The sequence below is a fragment of the Anomaloglossus baeobatrachus genome, chromosome 3 (genome assembly GCF_048569485.1).
Source record: "Anomaloglossus baeobatrachus isolate aAnoBae1 chromosome 3, aAnoBae1.hap1, whole genome shotgun sequence".
NCBI classification, from domain to species: domain Eukaryota; kingdom Metazoa; phylum Chordata; class Amphibia; order Anura; family Aromobatidae; genus Anomaloglossus; species Anomaloglossus baeobatrachus.
Window position 1 is genome coordinate 27,451,209 of NC_134355.1, and position 13,534 is coordinate 27,464,742.

Consider the following 13,534-nt stretch of genomic DNA (forward strand, 5'->3'; position numbering starts at 1 on the left):
CCATAACCTTGGTGAAAACCCGTGGGGCTGTTGCCAGGCCGAATGGCAGTGCCACGAACTGCAGGTGTTCGTTTCCTATGGCGAAGCGCAAGAAGCGCTGGTGCTCTGGGGCAATCGGAACGTGGAGATAAGCATCTTTGATATCGATCGATGCAAGGAAATCTCCTTGGGACATTGAGGCGATGACGGAGCGAAGGGATTCCATCCGGAACCGCCTGGTCTTTACGTGTTTGTTGAGAAGTTTCAGGTCTAGGACAGGACGGAAAGACCCGTCCTTCTTTGGGACCACAAACAAGTTGGAGTAAAAACCGTGGCCCTGTTGATGAAGAGGAACAGGGACCACCACTCCTTCTGCCTTCAGAGTGCCCAGCGCCTGCAGAAGAGCCTCGGCTCTCTCGGGAGGCGGAGAAGACCTGAAGAATCGAGTCGGGGGACGAGAGGTGAACTCTATCTTGTAACCGTGAGACAGAATGTCTCTCACCCAGCGGTCTTTTATTTGTGGCAGCCAGGTGTCGCAAAAGCGGGAGAGCCTGCCACCGACCGAGGATGCTACTAGAGGAGGTAGAAGTCATGAGGCAGCCGCTTTGTTAGCGGTGCTCCCAATGGCCTTTTTAGGACGTGACTTAGACCGCCATGCATCAGAGTTCCTTTGTTCTTTCTGAGACCTTTTGGACGAGGAGAATTGGGACCTGCCCGCGCCCCGAAAGGACCGAAACCTCGACTGCCCTCTCCTCTGTTGGGAGAGGTTCTGCTTGGGCTGGGGTAAGGATGTATCCTTTCCCTTGGATTGTTTGATGATTTCATCCAGGCGCTCGCCAAAGAGCCTGTCGCCAGAAATTGGCAAACCGGTTAAACGCTTTTTTGGAAGCGGAATCTGCCTTCCACTCCCGTAGCCACAAGGCCCTGCGGACTACTACCGAATTGGCGGTCGCAACTGCCGTACGGCTCACAGAGTCCAGGACAGCATTCATAGCGTAAGACGCAATTGCCGAGGTCTGGGAGGTAATGGAAGCCACTTGTGGCGCGGCCGCTTCAATTTTCGCTTGACCTGCTGATATAGCTTGTAGCGCCCATACGGCTGCGAATGCTGGGGCAAAAGAAGCTCCGATAGCTTCATAGATGGATTTCATCCAGAGCTCCATCTGCCTGTCAGTGGCATCTTTAAGCGAGGCCCCATCTTCCACTGCAAGTATGGATCTAGCCGCCAGTCTGGAGATTGGAGGATCCACTTTGGGACATTGAATCCAACCTTTAACCACTTCCGGGGGAAAAGGATAACGTGTATCCTTAAGGCGCTTAGAGAAACGCTTATCCGGACAAGCATGGTGATTCTGGATTGCCTCTCTGAAATCAGAGTGGTCTAGAAACATACTCTGTGTACGCTTGGGGAACCTGAAGCGAAATTTCTCCTGCTGAGAATCAGACTCCTCCGCCGGAGGGGCTGAGGGAAGAATATCCAGCAACTGATGAATGGATGCAATGAAGGGAATTTTGTTACTTACCGTAAATTCCTTTTCTTCTAGCTCCAATTGGGAGACCCAGACGATTGGGTGTATAGCTACTGCCTCCGGAGGCCACACAAAGCATTACACTAAAAAGTGTAAGGCCCCTCCCCTTCTGGCTATACACCCCCCGTGGGATCACGGGCTGATCAGTTTTAGTGCAAAAGCAAGAAGGAGGAAAGCCAATAACTGGTTAAACCATTCAATCCGAAGGAACATCGGAGAACTGAAACCATTCAACATGAACAACATGTGTACCCGAACAACCAAAAATCCCGAAGGAACAGGGGCGGGTGCTGGGTCTCCCAATTGGAGCTAGAAGAAAAGGAATTTACGGTAAGTAACAAAATTCCCTTCTTCTTCGGCGCTCCATTGGGAGACCCAGACGATTGGGACGTCCAAAAGCAGTCACTGGGTGGGTAAATTAATACCTCAAGTTTGGACTGTAAAAACAGCCCTTCCCTACATGGAGGCAACCGCCGCCTGCAGGACTCTTCTACTTAGGCTGGCATCCGCCTAAGCGTAGGCATGCACCTGATAACGCTTGGTGAAGGTGTGCAGACTCGCCCAGGTAGCCGCCTGGCACACCTGCTGAGCCGTAGCCTGGTGCCGTAATGCCCAGGACGCACCCACGGCTCTGGTAGAATGGGCCTTCAGCCCTGATGGAACCGGAAGCCCAGTAGAACGGTAGGCTTCAAGGATTGGTTCCTTGATCCATCGAGCCAGGGTGGATTTTGCAGCCTGCGATCCCTTGCGCTGACCAGTGACAAGGACAAAGAGTGCATCCGAGCGGCGCAGGGGCGCCGTGCGGGAATGTAGATTCTGGGTGCTCTACACCAGATCCAACAATGCAAAGCCATTACATATCGATGAAATGGATAAAAGGAAGGTAAGGAGATATCCTGATTGTGATAAAAAGGGGATACCACCTTAGGGAGAAACTCTGGGATCGGACGCAGCACTACCTTATCTTGGTGAACACCAGGAAGGGAGCTTTGGATGACCGCGCTCCTAGTTCGGACACTCTCCGAAGAGACGTGACCGCTACCAGAAAAGCCACTTTCTGTGAAAGTCGAGAAAGTGAAAACATCCCTCAGAGGCTCGAAGGGCGGCTCCTGGAGAGCAATTAATACCCTGTGCAGATCCCATGGGTCTAACGGCCTCTTGTACGGAGGGACAATGTGACAAACCCCCTGCAGGAACGTGCGTACCTGAGGAAGTCGTACTAGGCGCTTCTGAAAGAATACCGACAGCGCTGCGACTTGTCCTTTAAGGGAGCCGAGCGACAAACCTTTTCCCAATCCAGATGCAGGAAGGGAGGAAAAAGGAGACAATGCAAATGGCCAGGGAGACACTCCCTAAGCAGAGCACCAAGATAAGAATAACTTCCACGTCTTGTGGTAGATCTTGGCAGACGTCGGCTTCCTAGCCCGTCTCATGGTGGCAATGACGTCTTGAGATAATCCTGAAGACGCTAGGATCTCGGACTCGATGGCCACACAGTCAGGATCAGGGCCGTAGAATTCAGTGGAAAAAACGGCCCTTGGGACAGTAAGTCTGGCCGGCCTGAGAGTGCCCACGGTTGGCCGACCGTGAGATGCCACAGATCCGGGAACCACGACCTCCTCGGCCAGTCTGGGACGACGAGGATGGCGCGGCGGCAAGCGGAGCTGAGCTTGCGTAGCACTCTGGGCAACAGTGCCAGAGGTGGAAACACATAGGATAGCTGGAACTGCGACCAATCCTGAACTAGGGCGCCTGCCGCCAGAGCTCTTTGCTCGTGAGACCGCGCCATGAAAATCGGGACCTTGTTGTTGTGCCGAGACGCCATTAGGTCGACGTCCGGCATCCCCCAGCGGCTACAGATTTCCTGACACCATTCTGGGTGCAGAGGCCATTCCCCTGCGTCCATGCCCAGGCGACTGAGGAAGTCTGCTTCCCAATTTTCTACGCCCGGGATGTGAACTGCGGATATGGTGGATGCTCTGTCCCCCACCCACATCAGAATCCGCCGGATTGCCTGGTAGGCTTGGCGATGCGTGTTCCGCCTTGGTGGGCGATGTATGCCACCGCTGTGGAATTGTCCGACTGAATTCGGATCAGTTTTCCTTCCAGCCACTGCTGGAAGGCTTGCAGGGCAAGATACACTGCCCAGATTTCCAGAACATTGATCTGAAGGATGGACTCCTCTGAAGAGAGTCCTTGACCGTCTGAGAAGGGAAACTTTCCTGTCTAGGGACGTCGACTCCCCAACCCATTGGCAAAGCACGTCCCATTGAAGTGGACGCAGATGAAACTGCGCGAAAGTGACTGCCTCTGCATGAGGCGTCTTAAGGGGTGTGACTGGCCTTGAAGGAGAGACTGCACCCCCGTCTGTAGTGAACGCTGCTTGTCCAGCGGAAGCTTCACTATCGCTGAGGGAGTGTGAAACTCCATGCCCAGATATGTCAGCGCTTGGGTCGGTGCCCGATGTAACCTTGAAAAGTTGATGATCCACCCGAAACTCTGGAGAGTCTCCAGCGCCACGTTCAGGCTGTGTTGGCATTCCTCTTGAGAGGGTGCCTTGACAAGTGGATCGTCCCAGTAAGGATCACAGAGTGACCCTGAGAGTGCAGGACTGCTCCCACTGCTGCCCTGAACTTGGTGAAAACCCGTAGGGCTGTCGCCAGACCGAAGGGTAGGGCTACGCACTGAAGATGCTCGTCTTCAATAACGAAACGTAGCAAACGCTGGTGCTCTGGAGCAATCGGCACGTGGAGATAAGCATCCTGATGTCTATTGATGCTAGGAAATCTCCTTGAGACATTGAGGCAATGACGGAGCGGAGGGTTACATCCGGAACCGCCTGGCCTTCACGTGCTTGGTGAGCAGTTTTAGCTCCAGAACGGAACGGAAAGAGCCACCCTTTTTTGGCACCCCAATCAGATTGGAGTAAAAAACCGTGTCTTGTTCCTGACGAGGAACAGGGATTACCACTCCTTCTGCCTGCAGAAGAGCATCGGCTCGGTGGGGGGGGGGGGGGGGGGGGGGGAGTTCTGAAGAATCGAGCCGGAGGACGAGAACAGAGCTCTATCCTGTACACGTGAGACACAATGTCTCTCACCCACCGGTCTGTGACCTGTGGCAGCTAAATGTCGCCAAGCGGGAGAGTCTGCCACCAACCGCGGATGCGGAGAGAGAGAGCTGAAAGTCATGAGGAGACCGCCTTGGTAGCGGTTCCTCCTGCTGCCTTCCTTGGGCGTGATTGAGCCCGGCCGGAATCTGAGCCCCTCTGAGCCTTTTGAGCCCTTTTGGACGAGGACAATTGGGACCTGCCCGAGCCTGGGAAGGACCGAAACCTCGACTGTCCCCCCAGGACAGCATTACTAGTGTAAGTCGCAATGCAGACATTGCGAGGTTAAGGACACCAGCTGCGGCACAGATGTACATGTGCTCAAGACCAGCTGCGCAAGACCAGCTGAAATAGCTTAGAGTGCCCATACGGCTGCGAATGCCGGAGCAACCGACACGCTGATAGCTTCACAGACAGATTTCAACCAGAGGTCCATCTGTCTGTCAATGGCATCTTTAAGTGAAGTCCCATCTCCACTGCAACTATGGATCTAGCCGCAAGCCTGGAGATTGGGGGATCCACCTTTGGACCCTGGGTCCAGCGCTTTACCACGTCAGGGGGAAGGGATAACGTGTATCCTTAATACGTTTGGAGAAAACGCTGATCTGGTAAGCGTGGTGTTTCTGAACTGCTTCTCTGAAGTCAGCGTGGCCAGAAAAGTACTCAATCTACGCATGAGATACTGAAAAAGGATTTCTCCTGCTGTGAAGCTGACTCCTCCACCGGAGGAGCTGAGGGAGAAATATCCAACATTCCATTGATGGACGCTATAAGATCATTCACTATGGCGTCACCATCCGGTGTATCCGGATTGAGAGCGGTGTCAGGACCAAAGCCCTGATCAGCTACGTCTGCCTCATCATACAGAGAGTCCTCCCGCTGGGACCCTGACTAGTGATGAAGCCGAGTGTCGTACCCAGCGAGCTAGTTTAGGCTGTCTGGGACTGCCGTCCGTGTCAGAGCCTTCACCCTGGAATGCCTGGGACCCCCCCCGGAGCACTGATTATGTTCCAAATGAGGGTGGCCAGGGAGCATTAATCAAGATTGCCCATGGCCTGTCTGGACTGCAAAGTCTCTATCCCATGACAATCTATCAGCCGAAACTGCAGCTCCGTCCCTGTCCCTGGACAGGGTTCACAGGTGGTTCCTTTGGCCACCTCTAGTAGAGACCCCGGCTGACCAAGTGCTACAGGGGAGCATTGCACACAATGGGGGTCAGTGGAACCTGCCGGTGGAACAGTATCACATGCAGGAAAAACAGCATAGAAAGCCTGTGTTGCTTTTTTGCTGCTGTATTCTAACCATCTATGCAATGTATAGCATACAAGCATAAACACTTCAGCACATGCAATACAAGCAGCATAGAAAGCCTGTGCCTTGGCACCCTTGCTTTTTTGTTGCTGTTGTCCAGCCATCTAGGAGCATATAGCCGAGAATAGCGACCGTACAGTGCAATGTATAGCATACAAGCATAAGTACAAATGAACACTTCAGCACATGCAATACAAGCAGCCTAGAAAACCTGTGCCTTAGCACCCTTGCTTTTTTGCTGCTGTTGTCCAGCCCTCTAGGAGAATATAGCCAAGAGTAGCGACCGTACAGTGCAATGTATAGCATACAAGCATATATACAAATGAACACTTCAGCACATGCAGTACAAGCAGCCTATAAAGCCTGTGCCTTAGCACCCTTGCTTTTTTGCTGCTGTTGTCCAGCCCTCTAGGAGAATATAGCCAAGAGTAGCGACCGTACAGTGCAGTGTATAGCATACCAGCATAAGTACAAATGAACACTTCAGCACATGTAATACAAGCAGCCTAGAAAACCTGTGCCTTAGCACCCTTGCGTTTTTGCTGCTGTTATCTCGCCATCTAGGAGGTCATATAGCCAAAGATAGCGACCTACAGTGCAGTGTATAGCATACAGGCATAAAATACAAATGGACACTTCGGTATTTAGTGGGGTCAGCACTTCAGGTGCTGCTTACCGCCCGCCTATAACGCGGATGTGTGGTCGCCAGAGCCCTGTGACTGGATGCCCAGAGCATGTCTCCGTTCCCCAGCTCGGACTGCAGGAATGGCTGCCGGCGTCCTTCTCCAGCTCGTGTGACGAGGGGCGGGCCGTGGGCGTGCCCCAGACAAGAGCGGGAAACTGGCGTCCCACTGTGTCCAGTGAAGGGGGCTGGAGAATGCAAAGCAGACTCCAGCCCTCGGCGCTGACTGTCTGTACAGCATCCCGCCTCTCCCCTGACTGGCAGGGCTGGAGGCGGGAACGAAACGAAAACTAGGCCGCAAAGCCGGGGACTCGAGTAATAAGCGCGGCCGTCCATGTGCACGGCCAGCGCGGAAGTCCCCGGCGCACCACAAGTCCCAGCCGCGCCACAATGTAAAAAACACCCAGCAGCGGCCGGCGCGGCAGTTCCCAATACATAAAGTCACTCAGCAAAGCTGTAGTGAATAATAGCACGAGCGCTCCGCGCTGTTGCCCCCGGCGCACTAACACTCCCAGCAATGCTGGTGTGTGTGTGCGCGCTTGCCCGGGGACACAGAGTACCTTAATGTAGCAGGGCCTGTCCCTGACGATACTCAGCTCCATATCCAGCAGGTTCTCTGGGTCTGTGGATGGAGCCCGGTCTCAGTGCCTGGAGACCTGTAAGATCCCACTTCACCCAGAGCCCTGAGGGGGGATGGGGAAGGAAAACAGCATGTGGGCTCCAGCCTCCGTACCCGCAATGGGTACCTCAACCTTACAAACCGCAAGTGGGGTAAGAAGGGAGCATGCTGGGGACCCCATATGGGCCCACTTTTCTTCCATCCGACATAGTCAGCAGCTGCTGCTGACTAAACAGTGGAGCTATGCGTGGATGTCTGACCTCCTTCGCACAAAGCAGAAAACTGATCAGCCCGTGATCCCACGGGGGGTGTATAGCCAGAAGGGGAGGGGCCTTACACTTTTTAGTGTAATGCTTTGTGTGGCCTCCGGAGGCAGTAGCTATACACCCAATCGTCTGGGTCTCCCAATGGAGCGCCGAAGAAAAGATCATTCACTATGGCGTCCCCGTCTGGAGAATTAAGATTGAGAGCGCTCCCAGGATCAGAATCCTGATCAGCTGTTTCCGCATCATCAACCAGAGAATCCCCCCGCTGAGACCCTAAACAATATGATGTCGAGGGAAATTCTAAGCGGGCTCGCTTAGACGATCTGGGGCTAGGTTCTAAGTCCGAACCCTCCGTCTGGGATGTATGAGATACCCCGTGAGGACATTGTTGGTCCAAATGAGGGGGGTCAGGGAACAATGATTCAACAGAGTCCCTTTGCTGAGATACCGGTCTGGACTGCAAGGCTTCTAGTATCTTAGCCATAGTCTCAGAGAGTTGATCCTTAAAGGCTGCAAACTCAGTCCCCGTCACCTGGACAGTGTCAACAGGTGGCTCCCCCTGGGCCCCTCTTAGCAGAGGATCCGGCTGAGGAAGTGTCACAGGGGTCGAACACTGTACACAATGAGGGTCAGTGGAACCTGCCTGTAGCTGGGTCTTACATGCGGCGCAGGCAACATAATAAGCCTGTGTTTTGGCACCCCTGCCTTTTATGGGCGCCATGCTATAGTTTTCCCTGAGTAACACAATAGGGTATATAGCCAGAAAGAACTGTGCTCATACAGTGTAAATTATATACAGTACACAAATAATGTACCCATACAATACAGCACCATGGGGCTAGCACCACATGTGCTGTTTACCAGCCGCCTAAGCGGTTGTGAGGCCACCAGAGACCGTGTCTGGGTCTCCCATGAATATGTCCCTCTCTGCAGCGTCGGTGGAGCTGACAGGAATGGCTGCGGCGTCCTGACGAGCTGAGGAAGCTGTGGGCGTGGCCTAGAAAGAGCGCGAAACGGGCGCTCATACTGTGTACAGTGAGGGGAGTGGAGCATGTAAATCATACTCCAGCCCTCATTGCTGCTCGCTCCGTGCAGCGTCCCGCCCTTCCCCTGCCTGTCAGGGCTGAGGGCGGGAGAAAAAAAAGGAAAACTAGGCCGCAATGAAGCCGGGGACTGTAGTAATAAACGCGGCCGCCGTAAAAGCGCGGTCGCGTGAAAGTCCCCGGCGAATCATCAATCCTAGTGGCTTAACAGCTTAGAGCAGCTAGAAAGGCTAGGAGGCTGCTGGACACTAGTTTGAAAGTTGCTGGTTTGAATCCAAGCTGGTGAAAAAAAAAAAAATTTATTTCTGCGGCCCCTGCACACGGCGGGTGTGTCGCATTGCTGTGCACATTGCTGCCATGGTTGGGATGCTTAGCATCTGTTTTGTCTCGGGGCAGGGAGGTGCACAACATGGACTCGAGAAGAAAGCAGGAATCCTGCTATAGGCATCAGCCCGAAACAATGGAACATTATCCGTGTGCACGGGAGGGCTTCTCTGTGTCATCAGTATTAGCAATAAAGTTTTATAAAAACAAAAAAAAAAAAAAAAGAAAGTCCCCGGCGAACTACAAGTCCCAGCCGCGCCGCAGTGTCCCGTGGCAACGGCGGTCAGTGCGGTAGCCCTTACATATAAACACACTCAGCGACGCTGAGTGTGTAATGGCACATATAGACCCGGTCAGCGCCGCGGTCCCCGGTGCACTAGCACACCCAGCAAAGCTGAGGTGATGCCGTGCGCGGTCCCCATAGGGATACAGAGTACCTTTAAGATGCAGGGCCATGTCCCTGAACGGTATCGGCTCCTATCCATCAGGCTCCACAGGAGTTGTGGATGAAGCCCGGTCTCAGTGCCTGGAGACCGATAAGATCCCACTTCACCCAGAGCCCTAAGGGGGATGGGGAAGGAAAAACAGCATGTGCGCTCCAGCCGCCGTACCCGCAATGGATACCTCAACCTTAACAACACCGCCGACAAAAGTGGGGTGAGAAGGGAGCATGCTGGGGGCCCTATATGGGCCCACTTTTCTTCCATCCGACCTAGTCAGCAGCTGCTGCTGACTAATCTGTGTAGCTGTGCTGTGCGTGTCTGACCTCCTTCGCACAAAGCAAAAAACTGAGCAGCCCGTGGGAGCACGGGGGGTGTATTGGCAGAAGGGGAGGGGCCTAACACTTTTAAGTGTAGTACTTTGTGCGGCCTCCGGAGGCATAGCCTATACACCCAATTGTCTGGGTCTCCCAATAGAGCGAAAAAGAAATAGATGATCCACCCGACACCCTGGAGAGTCTCCAGGGAAGCGTCGAGGCTGCGTTGGCATGCCTCTTGAGAGGGTGCCTTGATCAGTATCCAAGTACGGGATCACCGAGTGACCCTGAGAGTGGAGGACCGCTACTACAGTAGCCATAACCTTGGTAAAAACCCGTGGAGCTGTTGCCAGGCCGAACGGCCGTGCCACGAATTGCAGGTGTTCATTTCCTATGGCGAAGCGCAAGAAGCGCTGGTGCTCTGGAGCAATCGGTACGTGGAGATAAGCATCTTTGATATCGATCGACGCAAGGAAATCTCCTTGGGACATTGAGGCGATGACGGAGCGGGGGGATTCCATCCTGAACCGTCTGGTTTTTACATGTTTGTTGAGCAGTTTCAGGTCCAGGACCGGGCGGAAAGACCCGTCCTCCTTTGGGACCACAAACAAGTTGGAGTAAAAACCGTGGCTCAGTTGCTGAAGAGGAACCGGGATCACCACTCCTTCTGCCTTCAGAGTGCGCAGCGCCTGCAGAAGAGCCTCGGCTCGCTAGTGAGGCGGGGATGACCTGAAGAATCGAGTCGGGGGACGAGAGGTGAACTCTATCTTGTAACCGTGAGACAGAATGTCTCTCACCCAGCGGTCTTTTATTTGTGGCAGCCAGGTGTCGCAAAAGCGGGAAAGCCTGCCACCGACCGAGGATGCTACTAGAGGAGGTCGAAAGTCATGAGGAAGCCGCTTTGTTAGCGGCGCCTCCGGTGGCCTTTTAAGGACGTGACTTAGACCGCCATGCATCAGAGTTCCTTTGTACTTTCTGAGACCTTTTGGACGAGGAGAATTGGGACCTGCCCGCGCCCTGAAAGGGCCGAAACCTCGACTGCCCTCTCCTCCGTTGGGTATGTCCTGTTTGGACTGGGGTAAGGATGTATCCTTTCCCTTGGATTGTTTGATGATTTCATCCAGACGCTCGCCAAACAGCCTGTCGCCAGAAATTGGCAAACTGGTTAAGCGCTTTTTTGGAAGCAGAATCTGCCTTCCATTCCCGTAGCCACAAGGCCCTGCGGAGTACCACCGAATTGGCGGCCGCGACCGCCGTACGGCTCGCAGAGTCCAGGACAGCAATAATAGCGTAAGACGCAATTGCCGAGGTCTGGGTGGTAATGGATGCCACTTGTGGCGCGGCTGTGCATGTGGCTGCTTCAATTTGTGCTTGACCTGCTGAGATAGCTTGTAGCGCCCATACAGCTGCGAATGCTGGGGCAAAAGAAGCTCCGATAGCTTCATAGATGGATTTCAACCAGAGCTCCATCTGTCTGTCAGTGGCATCCTTGAGCGAGGCCCCCTCGTCCACTGCAAGTATGGATGTAGCCGCCAGTCTGGAGATTGGAGGATCCACTTTGGGACACTGAGTCCAACCTTTAACCACGTCAGTGGGAAAAGGATAACGTGTATCCTTAAGGCGCTTAGAAAAAACGCTTATCTGGACAAGCATGATGATTCTGGACTGCCTCTCTGAAATCAGAGTGGTCTAGAAACATACTCGGTGTAAGAGAAGCTGACTCCTCCGCCGGAGGAGCTGAGGGAGAAATATCCAGCATTTGATCGATGGACGCAATAAGAACGTTCAGTATGGCGTCCCCGTCTGGAGTATTAAGATTGAGAGCGCCCTCAGGATCAGAATCCTGATCAGCTGTCTCCGCATTATCAACCAGAGATTCCCCCCGCTGAGACCCTGAACAATATGATGTCGAGGGAAATTCTAAGCGAGCCCGCTTAGTCGGTCTGGGGCTGGGGTCTAAGTCAGAACCCTCAGCCTGGGATGTATGAGATACCCCGGGAGGACATTGTTGGTCCAACTGAGGGGGTCAGGGAACAATGATTCAACAGAGTCCCTTTGCTGAGATACCGGCCTGGACTGCAAGGCTTCTAGTATCTTAGCCATAGTCTCAGAGAGTTTTGCAAACTCCGTCCCCGTCACTAGGACAGTGTCAACAGGTGGCTCCCCCTGGGTCCCTCTTAGCAGAGGCCCTGGCTGAAGAAGTGACACAGGGGCCGAACATTGCACACAATGAGGGTCAATGGAACCTGCCGGCAGTTGGGTCGTACAAGCGACGCAGGCAGCATAATAAGCCTGTGTTTTTGGCACCCCTGCCTTTTGTGGGCGCCATGCTATTGTTTTCCCTGAGTAACACACTAGGGTATATAGCCAGAATGAACTGTGCTCATACAGTGTAAAGAAGGGAATTTTGTTACTTACCGTAAATTCCTTTTCTTCTAGCTCCTATTGGGAGACCCAGACGATTGGGTGTATAGCACTGCCTCCGGAGGCCACACAAAGCAATTACACTAAAAAGTGTAAGGCCCCTCCCCTTCTGGCTATACACCCCCAGTGGGATCACTGGCTCACCAGTTTTAGTGCAAAAGCAAGAAGGAGGAAAGCCAATAACTGGTTTAAACAAATTCACTCCGAAGATACGTCGGAGAACTGAAAACCATTCAACATGAACAACATGTGTACCCGAAAAACAACCAAAAATCCCGAAGGACAACAGGGCGGGTGCTGGGTCTCCCAATAGGAGCTAGAAGAAAAGGAATTTACGGTAAGTAACAAAATTCCCTTCTTCTTCGGCGCTCCATTGGGAGACCCAGACGATTGGGACGTCCAAAAGCTGTCCCTGGGTGGGTAAAGAAATACCTCATGTTAGAGCTGCAAAGACAGCCCTCCCCTACGGGGAGGCAACTGCCGCCTGCAGGACTCTTCCCGGAGCGGCCGGCGCGGTAGTTCCCAAGACATAAAATCACTCAGCTACGCTGCAGTGACTCTAACCCAAGCGCGCAGCGCTAGTGCCCCCGGCGCACTAGCACACCCAGCAAGCCTGGAGTGTGCGTGGCCTGTCTGTGCGGGGACACAGAGTACCTGAACGTTGCAGGGCCTTGTCCCTGACTGTACTCAGCTCCTCCAGCAGGGTCTCTGGGTCTGTGGATGGAGCTCGGCCTCAGGGTTTGGGGGCCGGTAAGATCCCACTTCCACAGAGCCCCTCAGGGGGATGAGGAAGGAAAGCAGCATGTGGGCTCCAGCCTCCGTACCCGCAATGGGTACCTCAACCTTACAAACCGCAAGTGGGGTGAGAAGGGAGCATGCTGGGGGCCCTATATGGGCCCTCTTTTCTTCCATCCGATAGAGTCAGCAGCTACTGCTGACTAAACAGTGGAGCTATGCGTGGATGTCTGACCTCCTTCGCACAAAGCAGAAAACTGGTGAGCCAGTGATCCCACTGGGGGTGTATAGCCAGAAGGGGAGGGGCCTTACACTTTTTAGTGTAATTGCTTTGTGTGGCCTCCGGAGGCAGTGCTATACACCCAATCGTCTGGGTCTCCCAATGGAGCGCCGAAGAAATATATACTAAAAACAAATAATGTATCAGTACACTACAGCACCATGAGGCTAGCACCACAGGTGCTGCTTACCAGCCGCCTAAAGCGGTTATGAGGCCACCAGAGACCGTGTCTGGGTCTCTCAGGGTTTGTCCCTCTCTGCAGCGTCGTAGGAGCTGACAGGAAATGGCTGCGGCGTCCTGACGAGAGGAGGGAGCCGTGGGCGTAGCCGAGGTGCTCACACTGTGCACAGTGAGGGGGGTGGAGTATGGAAATCATACTCCAGCCCTCAGTGCTGCTCTTCCGTGCAGCGTCCCGCCCTTCCCCTGCCTGTCAGGGCTGAGGGCGGGAGAAAGGGAAACTAGGCCGCAAGCCAAGCCGG

The 13,534-nt window shown here is 53.8% G+C and overlaps 1 protein-coding gene across 2 annotated transcripts in view; it reads right to left on the reverse strand.

The window, feature by feature from the left end:
* The window catches only part of LBR (lamin B receptor), a 183,249-nt gene that overhangs the window by 46,266 nt on the left and 123,449 nt on the right, over positions 1 to 13,534 (reverse strand). The gene's annotated exons all lie outside the window — the stretch shown is intronic.